A 21,759-nucleotide genomic window follows, 5' to 3' on the forward strand; every position below is an offset into this window, starting at 1 on the left:
ATATCTACTCAGAGAATGTTCAGAGCAAACATGAAAATAGATTAAATACCATATACACTACATGGAAGGAATATAACAATATGACTTTAGTATACTATACAATGCAACATATGATAGCATGATACTTTATTTAAATATCAGTATATGTTGAAAGTGAGAGAAAATATGCCATAGATGTACTATGAGTGATCCTGAAAATACTTTGGGTAAAATTCTTTCCTTTTCTTCAGTGTTTGTCCCTGCCCAGTTTGTTTAACTTAACTCTTTATTTACCCTCCCTCCTTCACAATGCTCCTGTTCTTTCTCTGGTAAGATTCGTGCCAGATTTGGAAAAGTGAACAATTAAACATTAATTTCATGACAGTTAAGGCAACCAGATATACAAAGTATAGGTGATGGCATTTAGTTTTTGATGGCCTCTGCTCCTCAGTTGGCATCTCCTGACCAGACAACAGGAATCATGGGACTGAGTTACACATGGAGGAGCTCCAGGAGGGTGGATTGTGTCACTCACTCATTTTTCCTTTGGAAGGATAAAGTAGGGTTTCCACCCTCATCCATCTTTTCTTGATTGCTTTGTTTCACCTGCTGTCCATTAATTATCTCCAACACCAGCACACTGTCTGTTGACTATTGTAGCCACACTAAACTTGGCCAATCTTATTTGGTGAACTAAGTTAAGTAAAGAAGTTACTAGAAGATGTGTTTTGTCACTGGTGCTATTTTGTCTCCAGACCTTTGTACCCATTTTGTGTTTGTTTTGAGCATCTGATGAAAGGTGTTACCACACTCCTTTGGGAATAGGGAGAGAACTGGGCCTCAGTAGCAGGAGAATATGAAAAGTGTCACATCTCTCCTTGCATCCCTTAAGGGATATGTGCCCATAAAACATAACAACAAATTCTTAGGATGGATGATCAATTTGTGAGTGTCAGAACTCGAATACCATTTATAGAATGTGGTACTGTGCAGATCACAACTTCTACTTTAGGCTGTGGGGAGAATTCACCATGTCATTTGGCTCTCAGACCTTTAAAAACAATTAGAACAATACTTTTCTCTACCACACATAGTGGTTAGAAAGCTGCAGTAAATTAATGATGTGAAGATATTGTTTAATCAGTAGAGTACTAAAATAATCAGACACATATTACATTTTATAAGGTAAGATATTTAATTTGGAAGCACTTAATGAGCACCTACTTATGCAAGACATTGGAGAAGATATTGGGTTTGATACAATGGAGATAAAATGGTGAGAACTCATAGATTTATAGTATACTCATTCCAGGAAGCAGATGCATATACATAATCATGTGTGACAAAAAGGAGATATGAATAAAAGCCTTAGAGAGCAGAAATATTTTCCTTTATCACATGGCCATCATTGAAGGAAGTTTTTCTACAGTTGAATCTTGCAAATTCATCATAGTTGAAATAGAAATAGAGTTCCAAAAAGAAAGATGGCTATTGATTATTCATTACAATATTGATTACATATATGATAAAGACCTATAACTTTTATCAAATTAATTAAATCATATGTATTTATGATTCCTAATTAATCTTAAAAATCCATAAGTAATTGTGTAAAGTAAATAAGCTTGTTCTAGCAATTTATAGTCTAATGGACTTGATAACAAATGAACCAAAACCTATACTCAAAGGAGTGACTAAAATGAAGGATGATTGGAGGTTCAAAAGTCTCTTACATTTTTATTCCCCCAAGGCCTACCACATTTTCAAGTGTGACCATTTCATGATGGAACCCTCTTCCAAATGAATACAGGAAAGAATTAGCTTCTTGTGATAATTATCACAGCACAAGAGTAATGATCAACTCAGATCCTTTACAGTTTAAGGTCCTTTCCAAGGAGCATAGAGTCAAAAGTGGATATTTTGATTTGATTTTTGACATTTCAAGTCTTTTGAGAAGGAGAAAATTTATCAAGACACAAGAAGAATACACCTAAGGGTAATTTTGTGTCTACTTTCCCCATCACATCCCATACTCTGGCCAACTCACAACTCTGCACACAACATACAGACATGATGGAAGAGAATAGGGAGGAACATAATGGACCGAATGTGTCTTCCAGATTGCATTTGAATAACTTGCACTTCTGTTTATGTTTGTACTTCCTTGTATGAGTCTTCTACAAGAAGGTCATCTTCACAAGAAGGTTCCAGAGAAAAGGTTTTGTTCTTGAAAGTGAAACCTATGATAATATTATTGCTCACCTTAAAATAAATTTTTATTGAAAGAAATGCCATTTCAAAATTGAATATATTTGATTTTTGCAGGACAGAACAAACTGAAGTTGTCAGGTAGTATTTACTATCCCTCTTCTCTAAAACAACATGTACTTCCCTTTTTTGGATTTCTGCTCTATTTCAAGAACATGGAATGTTCAGACTGGGTAATAAAATCTCTACTGGGCATTATTACAAACATGATCTGATCCTACATCAGTTGCCTGGTGATGTTCCTCCAAACCACTTCAGTTCAAAACTTCATATGCTAAAAACTTGAATTGGGACAATATGAGCAATGGAGTAGTCTTGTGGTCCACTACCATTTCATTTAAATGTAATCAAGACTCCAAATGCTTAAAGCAGTGTTTCTAATAAACTAGAAAATTAAAAATGGGGTATATTTAAGATATTACTAACTATCAAAGAATTTTCATATATGTTATTTAGTATATATCAAGTAGCAAAAATTTTAAGGCACAATAAGGAGAGAGATTATTTAGAGATTGTGTTTACTTTTATCTTTTCCAGTTGGAGTACCTTGGAGAAAAAGTGCAAAGAGCAGAAAATATCCATTCATCAATAATGTTTATATAAATATGCAAATGATATATAAAATATGTAATGTAAATTAAATACTTACAGGGTGACAGTGGTGTGTGTCTTCATATTTCTGTCATGAAACTCAAAGGTAATCAGATAACTAATAAGTATTGAGTGGTACATACGTAAAACATGGATCCTAATGTTGACTGACAATGAAAAAAATGAAGTAAATATTAAATTGATCCCTACCCTTTAATTTTACATTAATTGAATTGGCAAAATATTGATCAGAATCATGTCAAAGCTAAACAGCATTTGTATTTGAAGAAGATTATAGAAAGTCATCACATATATAAGAATATGTGAGACTCATAATCAATGAAGTAATTATTAAAATTGAGAAAATTGTGTTGAAGCAACTTATTAGGAAACCATAGACAACTGGCTATGGTAGTGCATGCCTAAATCCCAGAGACTCTGGAGGCTTGGACAGGAGATCACAAGTTTGAGGCAGGCTCAGCAACTTAGTTAGACCCTCAACAAGTTAATGAGACCCTGTCTCAAAATATAAAAGAAGTTTTTGGATGCAGCTTAGTGGAAAAACAAAAGGAAGGAAGAAAGAAAGAAGAATAAAAAGAAAGAAAGAAAGAAAGAGAAAAAGGAGGGAGGGAGGAAAGAGAAGGGAAGGGAAGGGAAAGCAAGGGAAGGGAAAGAATAAAAGGGAAGGGTAGGGAAGGAAAACAAGAAAGAAAGAAAGGAAGGAAGGAAGGAAGAAAGAAAGAAAGGAAGGGAGGGAGGAAGGGAGGAAGGAAGGAAAGAAGAAAAGTGTCCCTGATGTGAAATACATATTTTGCTTTATATATTTCATAATATCACATAGAACATCATTAATTAATTCCTTTATTTTTGCAGATAAACCCTTTCACTTTCATCCCTTTTCTTCATTCATGAAATCTTGCAACTCAAAAATGTGACTGAGTTCATACTACTTGGGTTGACCCACGATCCATTTAGGAAGAAAATAGTATTTGTCATATTTTTGCTTTTCTATTTGGGGATGTTGGTGGGTAACTTGCTGATTATCACCACCATCAAGACCAGTCGGGCACTCGGCAGTCCAATGTACTTCTTCCTTTTCCATTTATCCTTATCTGATACCTGCTTCTCTACTTCCATAGCTCCTAGAACATTTGTGGATTCCCTTTCAAAGAAGACCACTATTTCTTTCAGTGAGTGCATAATCCAAGTCTTTACATTCCATTTCTTTGGCTGCCTGGAGATCTTCATTCTCATCCTCATGGCTGTTGACCGCTATGTGGTCATCTGCAAGTCCCTGCACTACATGACCATCATGAGCCGCCAGGTCTGTAGTGTGTTGGTGGCTGTGGCCTGGGTGGGGTCCTGTGGACATTCTCTAGTTCAGATTTTTCTTGCCTTGCCTTTGCCTTTCTGTGGTCCCAGTGAAATTGATCACTACTTCTGTGACTTGGAAACCTTGTTGAAGCTCGCCTGTACAAACACATATGTGACCAACTTACTCCTGGTGTCCAACAGCGGGGTCATTTGTACAGTGAGTTTTGTTGTGCTGATGTTCTCCTACATCATCATTTTTCATTCTCTGAGAAACCACAGTGCAGAAGGGAGGAGAAAGGCCCTCTCCACCTGCATCTCTCACATCATTGTGGTCATCTTGTTCTTTGGCCCTTGCATATTTATATACACATGACCTGCAACCACCTTCCCCATGGATAAGATGATAGCAGTGTTTTATACCATTGGAACACCTTTGCTGAGCCCTCTGATTTACACACTGAGGAATGCAGAGGTGAAAAATGCCATGAGGAAGTTGTGGAGCAAGAAATTGATCTTCGATGACAACAGATGAATGTCACTGTATTTTGTATTGACCTGGAAGAAGTAAACAGAGAATATTATCTTTTTATTTTTGCTTAATACACTAAAATTTTAGCTCCTGTAATTTAGTTCTTTGTGTAAAGCAGAGAGTGTACACACAGAAACTAATGTTTCATGTAGAGGGAGGGGTATCCTGAGGTACAGACACTTGACCCATTGTCTCTGATGTTGCTGATTGCTCACTCTCTGCTTTTCTAAACCAGCTTGTATCACTCATGGTTTTGCTCTGTGTGTTCATTGCCCTCTTTAATGTGGAGTTGTCTGATAGTGTTACCCTTCTATGTAACCAAAGCTTAGATCCAGAATTTGGCATGTTTTTTCTCTCCTAAAGAGTTTCTTTCATTAGATGCTTTGGTGTCATCAGGCCTCATCAACCTACTTGTTCTTCCTGACTCAGTGTAAAGTATCAAATTCAAACAATTATTGAGGTTTCCTATCATAAGGGGCAGTATATATATTTTGGGTAGACTCCCTTCCAATTTTAGGACACACTCTGAACTCTTATGTGTATTTACCTAGATCCTTCTAAGACAGTGATGGAACGTGGAGAGAAAATTCATCTTTCTGAAAGGGTCCTTCATCTTAGGAGTGCTCTGTTCTTTTGTTGGGGTTGTAGTCATGTAATGATACTTTTTGTAAAATTTACATTTGCCCATAATTTCTTCCTTCAAAATTTGGGGGAGTATTAAGATTTCTCTTGAATCATCATAACAGTTTATTTATAATAAATGGCAATTGCAAATTGTAGCACATAACATTCCAATTATAGTAGAAATATGTACAAGGGCTAGAAATGAAGAGTGCAATGAGCTGATGGTAGCAAATTTGGAAATATTACAAGATTAGTATTGGTCATACTGCCCCACAGCTATAATCCCAGTGACTCAGGAGGCTGAGGCAGGATGATCCCATGTTCAAAGCAGCCTCAGTAACATAGCCAGGCTTAAAGCAGTCAGCAATACCCTGTCACTAAATAAAATATTAAAAAAGGAAGAGGATATAGGTCAGTGATTGAGTTCCCCTGGTTTGATCCCCAGTATCAAAAAATTTTAAAGAAGGAAAATATTGCAATATGAGACAAAATGTGATAACCCTGGAGAACAACTTTAGGCTTTGAAACAGAAATAGTTATATTACATTTATTAAATATTTAGTGAGTTATCAGTATGACACAAAAGTGTAGCTTTACCAGGCAAGAAGGAAATATTTAGATGAAAATTATGCTACTGTATCAGAGATAGATATCACCTTTTATCACTATTCATTAACACTTCATTCTCTAATAACATGAACTCTAAAAATCTTTGAATTTCAGTTTATTTCATGTGTATATTTATCCACACAGAACATTAAACATAATACTTTTATCTACTGGAGATGTCCATTTCCATTTATAAATTACTAAATTATATTAAGGTTATATGATTATTACCAATTTGTTACAGAAATTTTAGAATATCTTTTTCTCTTTTTTCTTTTTTTGTTATGTATTTAGTGGTTTTATTTTTAAATGTTTTTAGTGGTGCATTATCATTATACATATTAGTGGGTTCCTTTTGAAAAATCATACATGTATGAAATATAATTTGTTCCTCCTCAGTGCCCAGGGCTTCCTTCTTTATCTTGAGAAAATGATCATCATTTCTGTGTCTGAGATGGAAACGCTATAGATTCTTCAATGGACTGTAGTGACAGGTTCACATCCCTGCTCTGAAGATTGTGTCAATTTCAATGTGAAATCAATCTCTCTAGTTTATCATTGTACAGCATCAGTCACAGTTTGGCTGTGCTGTTGCAGAATTTGTACCATAGGAGATTCCCATTAAGAGTTATACCTTATAACTTCTTTACTTAAGACAAGGAAAATATGAAAATGATGAATATGGAATTTAAGTGATTTCCCATATATATCCCATCTAGTGTCTTTTGGAATTGTATTCCACACAGAGATCCCACGTTAACTGTCATATCCTCTACAAACCTATTGTACTACAAACAAGTTCAGTATTTATAATAAAGATGCAAAGAAGATTGAATGTGCAACTTCAACAGTTATTTTGATTGAAATTAGTGCTCTTATAGGGAATAATGAGAATCCGAGAGTTAAAGTGGAAGCATTAATGCAGGGAAGGGTAAGAACTGTGACCTGATAATGTATCTTCCATCCTCTGAATGAAAGAATAGTAGGTTCTTCTCCCTCAAAGGAGAAACAATAATCTTCCATTGCCTAGACAATGTTATTGCCTTATGGAAGAATGTGTCACACAGTATTTACTCTCCTTCCAAGTTTCCTCTTATGCTCCTTTTTGCTTTCAAACAGTATCAGGAAAAGTCTCAGGAAAGTCAAACAGGAAAGTACAACCTTGCTCTAGGAGAAAGTGACACATTCAAGAACATTGTAGGAATTAGCCTATATGTCCTGGTTTTAACCAGAAGAGAGCTTCAGCATGGTAGTGGATCTTGAAGGTGTTAACACAGGTTGACTGAATGCAAGTCTAGAGATTGAAGAATTTTTTTATATTGAGGTACTCACTCATGACTTGAGATTGGCTGTTTACCAAGAAAAAGGGATGTGTTCAAACACTGATCCCCAGTACTTCAGAATGTGACGTCATTTAGAGAGAGGGTATTTACATAGATAAATAGATTAAAAATGAAATTCTTAGGGTGGGTTCTAATATAATATAACTGGTGTTATTATAAAAGTGCAAATTTGGGCATAGGGAGAATGTCATGTGGAGATGAAGGCAGTGGATTTATTATGCTATTGTTCTATGGGCTGGAAGTCTTGCACAGATCTCATTGGACTAAAATCAAAGTCTCAGGAGGGTTGCATCCTTCCAGAAGTACAAAGAACTAAGCCATTTCCTTGGATTTTCCAGGTTCTAAGTGCTTTGAGGCATGGGAGTGCTAGGCTGCAGCTTGTGGCCTCCTAACTTCATCTCCAGAGTAAACATGTTGCATCTGTTTGGCTCTCCTCCCATTCTCAAGCCTCTCTCTCACTTCTTTCCTTTCTCTTTCTTTCACTTTCTCTTTTCTTTCTTTGGAAAAAAGGGAAGAGAATTTTTATTGCTTTTCTAGAAAATGAGAAACACGGGGGCCTGCTGCTTTCCTGTTCCAGAGGCTGTGAATCTGCCTATCAGGGGAACAGGAAAAAAAAAAAAAGGTAATTTGAAGGCTATTTCTCATGTTTTCAGTTGCAGTTGTAGTTCACTTGTCACTATGGGAGACAGTCATTTCTGAGATCTTGTGGTGCCATTCCCAAGTCTGAATTACTTCATTCCTTTGGTGGGTGTGTGCTCAATGCAGATAACTCTGCCTAGGATGGGGAAGAAAGGTAATTGTGTTCCTCCAGAGATGAAGGAGGGGTAGGGAGAGAGGATAAGAAAGAAACATGTATTGTTAAAAATAAGTAGCTGTGAGAGAGAAGCAAGGGTTATATTCAAAGCATAAGGTGGACCACTTTTACATTTCCCCACTCTCAATTTCTATATTCTAGTTCTATAGAAAAATGGGTGATGACATCTTCAAGTTGCTTCCTGTTGAGAAAGGGCAAAGTTGGGCAAAGTGACACAAAGTCCTTTTTCTCCATCAGGTGGTGTATGGATAGCTAAGGGTATTTAGCATGAGGGCAGTCCAGGGTCCATGGTGGCAGTTGGTGGGTGACTGGACAAGGCATACATCAGTCAGAAATCATGCTACAACAATAGTAAACAAGTCAACAACACATTCCTTTTTTTGTAAACAATTAGCACAAAAGTATCATCGCCCACCACCCGCGGAGGCAATGATAATGCGTACGCTTCTTTTTCACACAAACAAAAAAGTCCAAAAGACAAAGACCAACGAACAACGAACAATGAACAACGACCAACGACCAACGAACAATGACCAACAAACAACAACCTTTATTCGAGGAAGTGTCTGGGTTATATAGCAAGCATAAGCCAATCAGAGTCAGTCTGAGATATTAGCCTATCAAGGATCAGTCTCCGGGCAGTTACAAGAATCACCTCATATACAGCAGCCAATCAGAGTTCTGAGATATTAGCCTATCAAGGATCAGTTTACAGCAGTCAATCAGAGTTCTGAGATATTAGCCTATCAAGGATCAGTCTACAGCAGCCAATCAGAGTTACTTATGAGTACAGCTTATTCTGGCAAGCTGCCAGGCGCCATCTTAGAGATCAGGCCAGGGTGCGGCTCTGGGGCCCTCAGAGTCCACCCCTGACATCTCCCCCTTATTCTTTAAATAAAGAAAAGATGACTTGGGACCATGCCTGTCTTAGGTTGTCCATGGCAAATTACATCCTTACCCGTCATTGGAATTCTGACCTCCAGGCGTCAGAACCCTGTCTTAGGTTGGTATGCATTTCCACAGATCTTACCCGTCTTTGACTACTGGTCCAGCATGCTTAGCCATACTTGGGGGGATGTGCCTGTCTCAATGGCTGTCAAAGCCTGTACTATAGCCCGTCGATGACGTCGGGCATCTTGGCGAACTCTGATTTGGCTGCATATAACATATCCCTAAGCAGATAATAATCAGAACAGCTACTGTTCCAGTCCACTGTTAACAAAGAGAACATCTCGGATACCGATGCAACTTGAACCCTGGTAGCATTGACTCTGAGTATCAAACGTAGATGACCAATTAGCATAACCACAGAGCTAAGGTTATTATAAGCAATAGGGGTGACACACACTGCTCTTAAAGGGTAAACACATCCCAGTCCCAAAAGTTCTTGCAAGATATCCACTTGTTCTTGTAGTAAGTCCACTCTTTGATTTACAAGGAGTATGCCTGCTGTTAGATGTTGGTTTAGGGTCTCTTTAGTCTGTAAGGCTGCAGCTGTATTTTCGGCCAAGTGATTGTTGTTGCTGTCTGTATGGTTGTGTCAATGCTGTTGCTGCAGAGGCTGCAATGGCAGTGATCACAGCTGCTGTGATGCCAAAATCTCTTCTGTTTCTTGATAATAGCACTGGCAGTTCTGTATCTGTAACAGAGACTGGGACTGGTAGGAAGGTAGGAATACACATTAAGACTGCCCGTGAGAACCTGGAAGCATTCCAACAGTACAATTGAGAGAAACATCTTTTTTGTTTGTTAGCAGAAACATAAAAGGGGGAAAAACAGAAACTGGCATAGGTGGAGACGTAATATTTCTGGTCAGTGGGAGCTCAATGCAGCGCCAGAGAATTTAGAGCTCCTCCATTTAGGGGAACTCCAAGTACATAGCCTAAATGATCCTCCTAAGAGAGCAAAGAAAGGTTGTAAGTTAGTATATCCTGAGGTCGAAGTGAAGAGTAGCCAGCTCTCAGAAGGATTGACACATCTCATGCCTAAATGAACATCATTATTTGTAAAATTATCATTAGCACTGAGAGAGGTAAAATTGGGAGTGAAGAAAAACCCTTGTTGAACAGGAGAAGCTGGTCCAGCATGTTGACAGCCTGTCCATATGGGAGGTGTGCACAAGTTCAACAATACCTTGTCCTTGTGGGTTATAAGGTATACCTGTGGTTAGAGTTATTTCAAATTTAGTGAGAAATTGGTTTAAAGAAAAATTTAGACTCTATAACGTAGTACAATACTCTAACAGTTGCTTAACCATAATTGTATAAACCCCTATTTTTAAGACTAATTGTTCTAAAGAATAAAACTTAATAGGCACAAAGTTAAGAGTAAATTAGTGTTTCTAAGAAATCCTTGTTATTTTACCATGTCATTTTACCATATAGATTAAACTTTGGTTTATATTAGAACATCAGTATTTCACCTTAGGAAAAACCTTAAATAGCTTTAACTGTGTCACATACATACAACCAACTTAGTTACATGCAAACTTATTGAAATTTGCCCTTTACTTACACAGACTTTCTTAGCATTTACTTAGACCCTCATTTATTTCATCACACAAGCTCTTTCTTACCCAGAAACACTTCCTTTTCCCTTTTACTAAATATATTTCCATACTTAGAACCTTTTATTTTCTCTTTCCTATCTGTTGACCTCTTTGTTCACATTCTGAAACAACTCTTATGAAATTTCTGAATTTAGATAAATTACTCTATTTTAACAAGATTAAATATTTTGTTGTTTACAGTACTCTAATTGAAACACAGTTGAAACTTTTGGGACCCTTTGTGTATAGAATTGTACCTGTTAGGACATAACTCTTAGTAACCTTGTTTTTAGTTTAGTGATGACACAAAGCAAGTTAAACCCTTTTATTTACCAAGCTATGAAAACACCAATAATGTTTAAGTATGATACCCCATGGAATTTAAGGAGTTAAGAGTACTTGATGTTATTTAACAATTAGCATTTTAACTTTGTAAATTAATCAGATGTCTCTACAAACACATTTGAGTAATCCCATACATGTTAACTCTAATTCACTTATTCTATAAAAACCAAGAAATCAGACAAGTGTCCTGAACAGTATTTGCTGTCTCTTTCCTGTTGAAGAAAAGTCCTAGAAACAATTGATATTAGACATTTTATTAACATCAATATTATATTAGTTTGACCATCTCGAGACTTGCAAGTTATTTTCAAGACATTTCAAGACTTCTATTAGTTTATCCAATTTAAATCAAACCTTTTTAAATCATGTGAATTAAAAATATTTGGATCCATTTTTAAATTTTAATTTTAGGAGCACTCAGTTTTGATACAGACAAAACATGACATCAGACAGCACAACATACACATAACACAAAATCAAAGGCCTTGAAACTTTATAGGTGAATCTCCATTGCAATGTAACAGATGTTCAAAAAAATCATGAGCTCAAAAAAAACATAATTAAAAAAAAAAACAAGAGTCCTGGAAAAATGATATGGCCATTAATTACTTTAGTAAGGCACCATAAAATTTACTTTTGCTGGAGTTTAGGTAAGGCTCTTTTTTACCTTTTTTTTTTCCTTGGATTTGAGACCTGTCTCCTACTGAGCCTTCAGGCTTTCTCTATTTACATTTCAATGTAAGCCTTGACTGAGATTTGGATCTGAAAGGGGAGAAAATATTCCAGCAGAAACTTGATGCCTAGGGCATTTTAACCCTTAATCCTGGTTAGTAATCAATTCAGGTTTGGACGCAGAAAATTGTGAAACAATTATCTCCCAATATTTGTGGGGACTGGGGCTACTATATTATACTCCTTCTGCCCACTCGCTTGCGGAAGCTGTGTGCCAATATCTTTGGTAGCCACAATCCACCTTCCCATGGAGCCACCTTTCATCCCTGCACAGGCCAATTTGTTATCGGTAGTCATTCCTTCCCAAACTAACATTTTAACATTTACCGGGAAGGCCCTACAGGGAGGGGGGAGGTTAGAGTTTGTGAGTTTCTGGAAGGAGATGCAATGGGGAGGAGCCGGCGGTTCTTTAGGCGACGGCTCTTTGGGGAGAAACTTGGAGCCCCCTTTGGGAGGTCCTGGAGAGAAGCAGGCCTTAAGGGCGGATAACGTAGGGCAGACTCCTTATGGGGAACCCTCCCCTAAACTGATTTCCCTCTTCCTAACAAGTTGTTCCTCACTCCCAGTTTCATTTTCCTTGTCTGTCTCTGATCTTATTGATGCCCTTTCTGATGCTTTAGACCTTTCCTCTTTTATTTCCTCCAAAATCTCTTCCCCTTGTTTTATGGCCTCTCTGCATTTGGTTTGGGCTGTTTTAGTTTTTAATGGCGTCCCATTCGCCTTTAGAATTGCCTGCATGGGTTGCTCCATAAGGAGTCTAGACATTTCTGATCCCATAGTTTTCTAAATGATAACTGTAGTTGCGGTCTGCACACTGCTTTCACTTTACCTTAACTTTAATAAAGACCGCTTTCCGCTTAGTCCAGGGTGTAGCCGCCTTTCGCGTGCTACTTTCACTTTAATACCTTCAATGTGGACCGCCTTTCTCTTAGTCCGGATAGTTGCGTACCGCGAACGTCAAGGCTGCCTTTCACTTGTTTATTTTTGACCTTTTTATAACCTGTTTAACTTGTTAAAATTTTAGAATATCTTACCTTGTTTTCTTACTTATCCTTGTAAAGTTTTCAATCCCGGGTTTTATAGGGTACAATGAGGGTAATAGATATGGAGAAAGAGAAATTCCCAAGACAATGAGGCCTCAAAAAAAGGGAGTAGTACTGAAGGTTATGCATTGACAGCTTTCATTTCCCAAGACCAATGTTTTCCAGATGCTGGTTGCAGGCAGAGAGGAGGTGTTTTATCACTCATAAAAGAAACAGTCTCCAGGAGGCATTCATCTCCTCCAAAGTAAAACCTTTCAGACACTGCCCACAATCTTGACCCAAAAAACTCAAATTCCTGAGTGTCCAAAGAAACTAATATGCACACTTGATGACCCCCAAAATAACCTATATAAATCCAGTCCCTTTCTTTGTTCAGTGGGCTCATTTTTCACCAGGAAATTGAATTCCACAGGCTCCATTTCATCCCTAAACCCCACTGAATAAAAAGCTGAGATGACTCATGATGTTTGTGTCCTGCCCAGTTTTTTGTCCTAACAGAGGTTGGTTTAATCATTGGTAACCATGGAAATGCCATTGAGACAGTCAAGGACTAGTTGTGTAGTTTAAAACTTTAACTCAGGGTGGCAATTGTAAAGGTTGAAACTCATTTTTACCTGGAGGGATGAGTAATTAAATCTGGTCCATTGTTTTCTTTCCCTGGGATTCATTTTTTCCCAGAGTTTTGATATTTACTGTGCTTCCATTTAGGACTAATTTGCAATAGAGGAAGGTCACAGTTCAGAACCCAGCATCTTCCCCCTTCCTATAGGGCCCATTGTTTTTGGGAAAGGATTTACTGGGAGAGATTAATGCTTGGCTAATTTTGCCTCCCTCCTCCTGAGCTGCACCCTCTCTTCATTTTTTTCTGGGGTGCTGTTTTGTAGGAATATTATTTTCCATAACCTTTCACACCCCAAAAAGACAAATAATCCAAACCAACTGAAATGCTGCTAAGGATGAGAGAGAAATTTAGAATGGGTGGTGGAAAAGGGAATTCTTTTGTATCATCTATGGTACTGAGATTCACTATGATGGTAAGGAACATATCCTAGACTGAGTTCCTCTTTAGGTCTCATTTGGAAAAAAAAAAGTGACTGGTCACAATCTAAGGGCATTCTTCTGGGTTATTATCTCCCAAACATTTGGTCACCTGCTCAATTGCAACATTGAATATCCACATTCATCTCATCTTCTCACACTGCCAGCTGCTTTAACCTTCTCTGAAAGAGAACTTTCTCTTGTGGTCTCCATTGTATATTCTGTGGTAAGAACACTCAGGTCCAGAGTGCTCAGACCATGGGACTTCATTTGTACATGCTGTTATGGGACCACAGTCAAGGTGTTTACTCTATGAAAAGAAGTTATAGAATAACATCTTTCCCTTCTGTGAATATAATCACCCTAGGAAATAGCAAGTATATGTATATATTGACATAAGCTTATTTATATTTTAAAAGATTATTTAATTTTTAGTTGTAGATGGACACAATACATTTAACTTATTTATTGTATTTATTTATGTCATGATGATAATTGAACCCAGTGCCTTGTGCATGTAAAGTAAGCGCTCTACCACTGAGCTATGACACCAGCCCATAAGCTTATTTTAAATTGAGAAATCCTAAGAAGTTAAGAAAAAATATCTTTTAAAGAGAGGATGGGGAAAATATGATTATATTGCTATTCATTTGGCACATTTTTGAAAGACTTGAATTTTCAAAATCTATGCATGTTGTTAGGAGGTAATAATGAGCAGTAGAAAGCAAACCAATAATATGGCAGGGTTATAGAATTTCTTTAAACTGCTTTTAAAGATAATGAATAACTGAGTGACTTATAGGAAAAAAATGTTTAAACTAACCCTGAGAATGAACAGTGCAAAACAAAGGGGAGCAATTAAAAAACATGTCAAAAAGGAAAGACCAATGGGGTTGACTCCTGACAGGGTCTACTGAGGTCATTGTAAAGGGTGGATTTATGACCATAGGTTTCTTCATGTATCTCAAAAGGAAAAGTTTGTTAATAGTTCAGGTGCACTAAGATGAGGTTCGCTTGGTCACTGGCACCACAACCCACATGAGTGTAGGATTGACTTGTAAATGAAGCACTCTTGAATAGGATGCTCACCAAGACTGTTCCTATAGGACCAGCAGGGATCAAAAACTCCCTGGTTCAATATAGAGGAGGAGATAAACATCTATGGTAAAGACTACATAAGGTGGAATCCAGTTCTCCTGAAAAATAGCAAGCAGCAATATATGTAGAAGCAACACTATTTCCTTTGTTGTATTCTGCTGGGGGACTACCAGTCTCTTCAGTGTTCTTTGCATGAGACTTACTTTACATTCACTTTACTGTCAGACTTGAAATTACATTTTCTTTCACTGGGATACAAGAAGAGAGATTTGGAGCTTCAGTTCTCCATTCTTCTATGTCAATGTGATCCTTCATATTTTTATACAAATAGATCATCTGGATACACCTTATTATTCTCTTTCTTTTATTACATTGTGCTATGAAAAAGAAAATTAATAAATATGTGCTTTAGGAATTGTAATAACTGTTAAACATGATGAACTGTCCACAAAAATGTAATTTTTCTGCTTATTTCTCTGCTGTAGTATGCTGATTTTAAGTTCCTTGATTATAGGCCAAGAAGCAGGTTACCTGAGTCAAATGGTCGCTCCATTCCAAGTTTTCTGAGGAATCTCCTTACTGCTTTCCATAGTGGTTGCACCATTTTGCATTCCCACAAGCAATGTATGAGTGTACTTTTTCCCCACATCCTTGGCAACACCTATTTTGCTTGGATGTTTGAAAATTGCCATTCTGACTGGAGTGAGATGCAATCTTAAAGTACTTTTGTTTTGCATTTCTCTAATTGCTAGAGATGTTGAATATTTTTCCTTAAATCTGTTATCAATTATATATCTTCTTCTATAAAGTGGCTGTTCAGTACCTTAGCCTATTTATTGATTGGCTTTGTTTTTTGGTGTTAAGTTTTTTGAGTTTTTATATATTCTAGAGATTAAAGGTTAATCTGAGGTGATTATGATGAAGATTTTCTCCCATTTGATAGGCTCTCTCTTCACATTATTGGCTATTTCTTTTGCTGAGAAGCTTTTTAGATTGAGTTCATCCCCTTTATTGACTCTTGATTTAACTTCTTGAGATTTAGGGGTCTTATTAAGGATGTCAGACCCTAGGCTGACATACAGTTTGGGTCTACTTTTTCATCTAGTAGGCACAGACTCTGTTCTAGTGCCTAAGTCACTGATCCACTTTGAGTCGATTTTTATTCAGGGTGAGAGATAAAGGTTTAATTTCATTTTGTTACATGTGGCTTTCCATTTTTCCCAGTACCATTTGTTGAATAGGCTATGTTTTCTCCAGTGAATTTTTTGGCACCTTTGTCTAGTATGAGACAACTATATTTATGTGGATTTGTCACACACACATGTAAATGCTCAATAGATGCTTTCTCTGCATCTATTGAGATATTTATGTGATTCTTGACATTGGCTCTATTTATGTGGTGAATTAATTTATTGATTTCTGTATATTGAACCAAGCTTGCAACTCTGGGGTGAAACCCACTTGACCATCATGCACTATATTCTCACAATACCTAAACTAAGGAAACAACTTAACTGTCCTTCAATAGATCAATGGATGAAGTAAGTATGGCATATGCACACATTGGAGAATTTCTCGGTCCTAAAAAAGAATGAAATTATGGCATTTGCTAGAAAATGGAAGGAACCACCATGCTAAGTGAAATTAGTCAGTCCCCAAAAGTCAAAATTCAAATATTTTCTCTAACTTGAGAAAGCTAATCCAAACTAAGTTTGTTTGGGTGATAATTTTAAAAAAAGAAAGAAAGAGAAAAAAAGGAAACAAAAGAGGGAATTTTATCAAAATAGATGAAATATTAACAGAGTAGAATGATACAGCTTGATCATGGTGTACAATTTCCTTAATGTGATTTTGAATGTTGTTTGTTAATATTTTATTAAGAATTTCTGCATCTGTTAAAAAACAATAAATGCTGGTGAGGTTATGGGGGGAAACCCCTGAGCACCTTTTTGTGAATTAGTATAGCCAAGTATGAAGGTTTCTCAAAAAAGTTAAAATGAAGCTACCATAACTTCCAGCTATATACCACTCTTTAGCATTTACCAAGGCAATGTATTTTTAAAATACATGTATATCCATCTTTACTGTAGCATGATTCTCAATAGTCAAATTATGGTATCAGCTTAGGTGTGTCCATCAACAGACAAATGGATAGAGAAAATTACACACACACATACACATATACAGAGTAGATTTTTATTTAGTCATAAAGAAGAATAAAATTGTGTAATTTGCAGGAAAATGGATGGAAATGGAGAACATCATGTTAAGTAACATAAGGCAGACTTGGAAAGACAAATACCATGTTTTCTCTCTGTTTTGGTCAGTTATTTTGCTGCTTCAATCAAAATACATGACATGAACAATTAAACAGGAGGAAAAATTCATTTGGCACTCATGTTTTCAGAGGTCTCAGTCCATAATCAGCTGACCCCATTCTTTGGGGCTCAAGGTGAGACAGAACATCATGGTGGAAGAGTGTGGCAGAGGAAAGCAGATGGGGAAGTGGCACCAGAAAGGAGAGGGAGAGAGAGGGAGACAGAGGGGGGGAGAGAGAGAGAGAGAGAGAGAGAGAGAGAGAGAGAGAGAGAGAGTGAGGGAGGACCCACTCATCAGGGACAAAATATATGAAGATTTATCAAAAAAGTTAAAAGAATGAATTTCATTATTTTTTAGGACTGCACACACCAAAGGCACATCCCAAATGACCCACCTCCTCTAGTCACACCCTACTGCCTATAGTTACTACCACCCAGTTAATCCTTATCAGGAGATTAATGCACTGATTAGGTTAAGGCTTTCATAATTCAATCATTTCACCTTCTGGGTTTCTTGAATTTTCTCATACATGAGCTCTTGAGGGCATCATATCAAAATTCTACCCCTGGCCTCCAAAAGCTCATGCCCATCTATCTCACAATGCAAAAAATATATTTAGTCCATTTCCAAAAGTCCCAATAGTCACAATAACTCCAGCGCAGCATGTAAGAAGTCCATTCCATGTGCACTTTACCTGGCCCCCTAGGCCTTTGAAATCTTGGTGGAAGCCTCCATTATCCCCTAACTCCAGCATAATGCAATCCTGAAGAAACAGCCCCACACAGTTGATGCCAAGATCTGCCACCATCTCCAGCAGTAGCCAAAATTCTAGGGACCATGGTTTCAGTAACCTCCAAGTGCCTAGGTGGCTGAACAAGGTGCAAAAATTTTCCTGGCCTTCTTTGTGCAAGCAGGGTGACCCACTTGTCTCTGGCTAAGGGAATTTTTACATTTACATCCTTGGGTTTGAGATGAGTGTGGTCTTGCTAATTCCTGAGATGTCCTCAAGCCATCTTTCTTATTGTCTCAGAGAAAATTCTTTAGTGTTTCTTTAGTACCTATGTTATAAACAACCACATATTCCTTAGCTCAGTTTTCTGCTCTCACTGCAAGTTTCTCAAATCTTTCTGTTTTGCTTTCTACTCCTGATTATCAAAATAAATTTGACTAAAAGCTGCCAGCACTGTCTTTGCCACTGCCTGAATACTATACTGCCTAGAATAATTTTCTATCAAAGTAAGAAGGCCATTACCTTTAAATTCAGCCTCAGAGTCTCAGGACATGGGGAAAATGTAGACTACTTTTTTTTTTTCATTAATTTTGAGACTCATGGTTTGAGAGATCTCAGTACATATGCTGAAGACTCCACTCCTCAGGGTCTGAGGTGAGGCAGAAAATCATGCTGTAAGAGTGTGGCACAAGAAAGAAGTTTGGGATGTTGCAGCAGGAAGCAGACAGAGCTAGAGAGAGGAGGAAGAGGGAGAGGGAGAGGGAAAGGGAAGGAGAGAGAGAGAGAAATTCCCCTCACCAGGGACAAAATATACACCCTAAGGGAAAGCCCCTAATGACAACCTCCTCCAGTTACATTCTATTTCCCTATAGTTACCACCCAGTTAATCCCTATCAGAGGATTAATACACTGGCTGGGTTAAGGCTCATAACTCAAATATTTCACTTTCTTTTTTTTAAAATTTATTTCATTGCAAACAAATGGGATACATCTTGTTTCTCTGTACATGAAGCAGAGACATACCATCCATGCAATCATATATCTACATAGGGCAATGGTGTTTGATTTATTCTGTCATTTTTTTCCTTCTCCTCCACCCATCCCACCCCTCTTTTCCCTCTATACAGTCCATCCTTACTCCGTTCTTGCCTCCCTCCCACCCCCTATTATATGTCATCATCTGCTTATCAGAGAGATTATTCATCCTATTTTTTTGTGATTGGTCTATCTCACTTAACATGATATTCTCCAATTTCATCCATTTGCCTGCAAATGCCAAAATTTTATTATTCTTTATGACTGAGTAATATTCCATTGTATATATGTACCACAGTTTCTTTATACATTCATTAATTGAAGGGCATCTAGGTTGTTCCACAAACTGGCTATTGTGAATTGAGCAGCTATGAACACTGATGTGGCTGCATCACTGTAGTATGCTGATTTTAATTCCTTTGGGTATGGGCCAAGGAATGGGATAGCTGGATCAAATGGTGGTTCCATTCCAAGTTTTCTAAGGAATCTCCACACTGTTTTCCAGAGTGGCTGCAGTAATTTGCAACCCCACCAGCAATATATGAGTGTACCTTTTTCCCCACATCCTCGCCAACACCTATTGTTGCTTGTATTCTTGATAATCGCCATTCTAATTGGGGTGAGATGGAATCTCAGTGTAGCTTTGATTTGCATTTCTCTTATTAATAAAGATGTTGAACATTTTTTTATATGTTTGTTGATTGCTTGTAGATCTTCTTCTGTGAAGTGTCTGTTCATTTCCTTAGCCCATTTGTTGATTGGGTTATTTGTATTCTTGGTGTAGAGTTTTTTGAGTTCTTTTTATATTCTGGAAATTAGCACTCAATCTGAAGTACTGTTGTTGTCTCACCTATGAGCTTTTGGAAGACACCACATATTGGAACCATAATATAAATAGAAGCCCCAGGGGAAGAAGGAAAGCAAGTAATCTCATGAAAGTATAAGGAAGACCAATAGATTAAAGGAAGGAGATCAGAGGAAGGGGGACAGAGGGGAAGGCAATGGATAGTGCTGGATGATGAAATTAAATAAATTATTGTATATGCATATGTAACTATGCCACAATAAAACCCACTATTCAGTATATTTAGTATGTAGCAATACAAATAAAGTGAAAAAATCATCTTCAAAGTTTATTATGTTCTCAGTTAAATACAGTTATATGCATAGCTCAAGAAAGAAATTTAAATTAATCCTTCAAGTAGGGTTTATTTTGCCACCATCACAAAAATAATGAAGATTTTCTTAGAAATGTTTTTCATTGTTGCTGAATTTCCACTGTGAATGGACTGTACGATTTGGAGGAAAATATGTAACTTACATCTTCAATAGCAGCAAATGGTTTTTGAAAGTCCTAATTTTACTTGAATCCTACCTCTATAATTCAAACTTTAAAATTGATTTTGAAATAGCTCATTATTTCATTATCATATTTTGTACTGTAAATTCATAAGTCCTTCCTATGGATCAACTCTTTATAAAGTGTGACCATCCATAGTTATTGTAGTGGAAATGTAGCTTTTTAGCTGCATCAACTTACCAATTACCTCCTTGTGCTTCTGTGGAAATATTAACAGTGCTATATCATACATAAAATTAAAATATATGTGTTAAAACTAATTTTATTGTGCTTTTAACAATTTCTAGCACATTTTAAAGAATGTTTGAAACTAATAGATAAAAGGCCAGAAAGAATAGATCCTAATGTCACTTGATTAATAGTAGTTTGAGAAAGGAAGAGAAGAGGAATTTAATTAAAACAAAACACAGTATTTAACTGTGAAAGAACAATCAAGTGATCTGGAGATGTTTGTCATTGGGAATTCAATTCAATGACCTGGGGTATGGAATAAGGTTTTAGGGAAGGCAATGTACTAAGGAAAAACCTTATGGAAATGGGAGTATTTAAGTTTTATCGGCCATGATAACAGAAGAGGAAGATGATCAATATTTACAATGAATACATAAAGGTTCACTTCTCACATAAACAGTCTGAGGATTACTTTTTTAAATTATTGGTCACCATAAACCTATCTTAAATATTTAAAATATTAAGTATTTAATACAATTTAATAATTGCATTAGAAAACCCAAGCAGCAAAGTCATATGAGTTTCTGGTTGCTAATTTGTCTAAGAATTACCACAGGGTTTATCAATGGACTTGTACCCAAGACCCTCTGTGCCTTTAAATACCTCTCCCAACTCTACATGCAGTTTCTTCAGGAACCTCTATTCTCCTGCATTTAAGGAACTGGTCTTGGATGCCCATTATTGCAAGCAAGAAAGAAAAGGCAAAAGGGCAATACGCATCTGATTTGTCTCTTGCAGTATTGTGAAAAAATTCTCATTCTGAGTACACACTGAATTTTTAAGATATATTTTTTATTTTGAATATAATTTGAGAGTCAGATACAAAGCATGAGGATTTTTTTCACTGCTTTTCTTCTTAAGATATCTACTTCTTATTTGGGGTTAGAATTTATAATTTTTTCATTTGTTCTTTTGAATTCAAGAATAAAGATATTGCTTCAAACTGATTGGAATTGAATGAAGACAAATGTCAGTTCTTATATTTTCATCTCATTTTTACATCTTCCTCAGTTTTGTTTTTTCTTGCATGTCTGAGTCTATGTAAAAGTCATCATTTCAAATAATCACAGCATTATGTACCATGATTTTCCTGTTTTTTGAGAACATTTTCCATTTTCCCCCATGGATAAATATTCTAAAAATATAGCTGGGTGGCAACTATTTTTTATAAGTTTTAGATTGTTCTAGCTGAAGTCATCATTTTTCATT

At 36.8% G+C, this 21,759-nt stretch overlaps 1 pseudogene; it reads left to right on the forward strand.

Annotated features, from left to right (window-relative positions):
• Positions 1 to 3,745: 3,745 nt before the first annotated feature.
• On the forward strand, positions 3,746 to 4,684 carry LOC124975435 (olfactory receptor 4C16-like; annotated as a pseudogene).
• The last annotated feature ends 17,075 nt before the right edge of the window (positions 4,685 to 21,759 follow it).

Source organism: Sciurus carolinensis, unplaced genomic scaffold (assembly GCF_902686445.1).
Source record: "Sciurus carolinensis unplaced genomic scaffold, mSciCar1.2, whole genome shotgun sequence".
Taxonomy (NCBI): domain Eukaryota; kingdom Metazoa; phylum Chordata; class Mammalia; order Rodentia; family Sciuridae; genus Sciurus; species Sciurus carolinensis.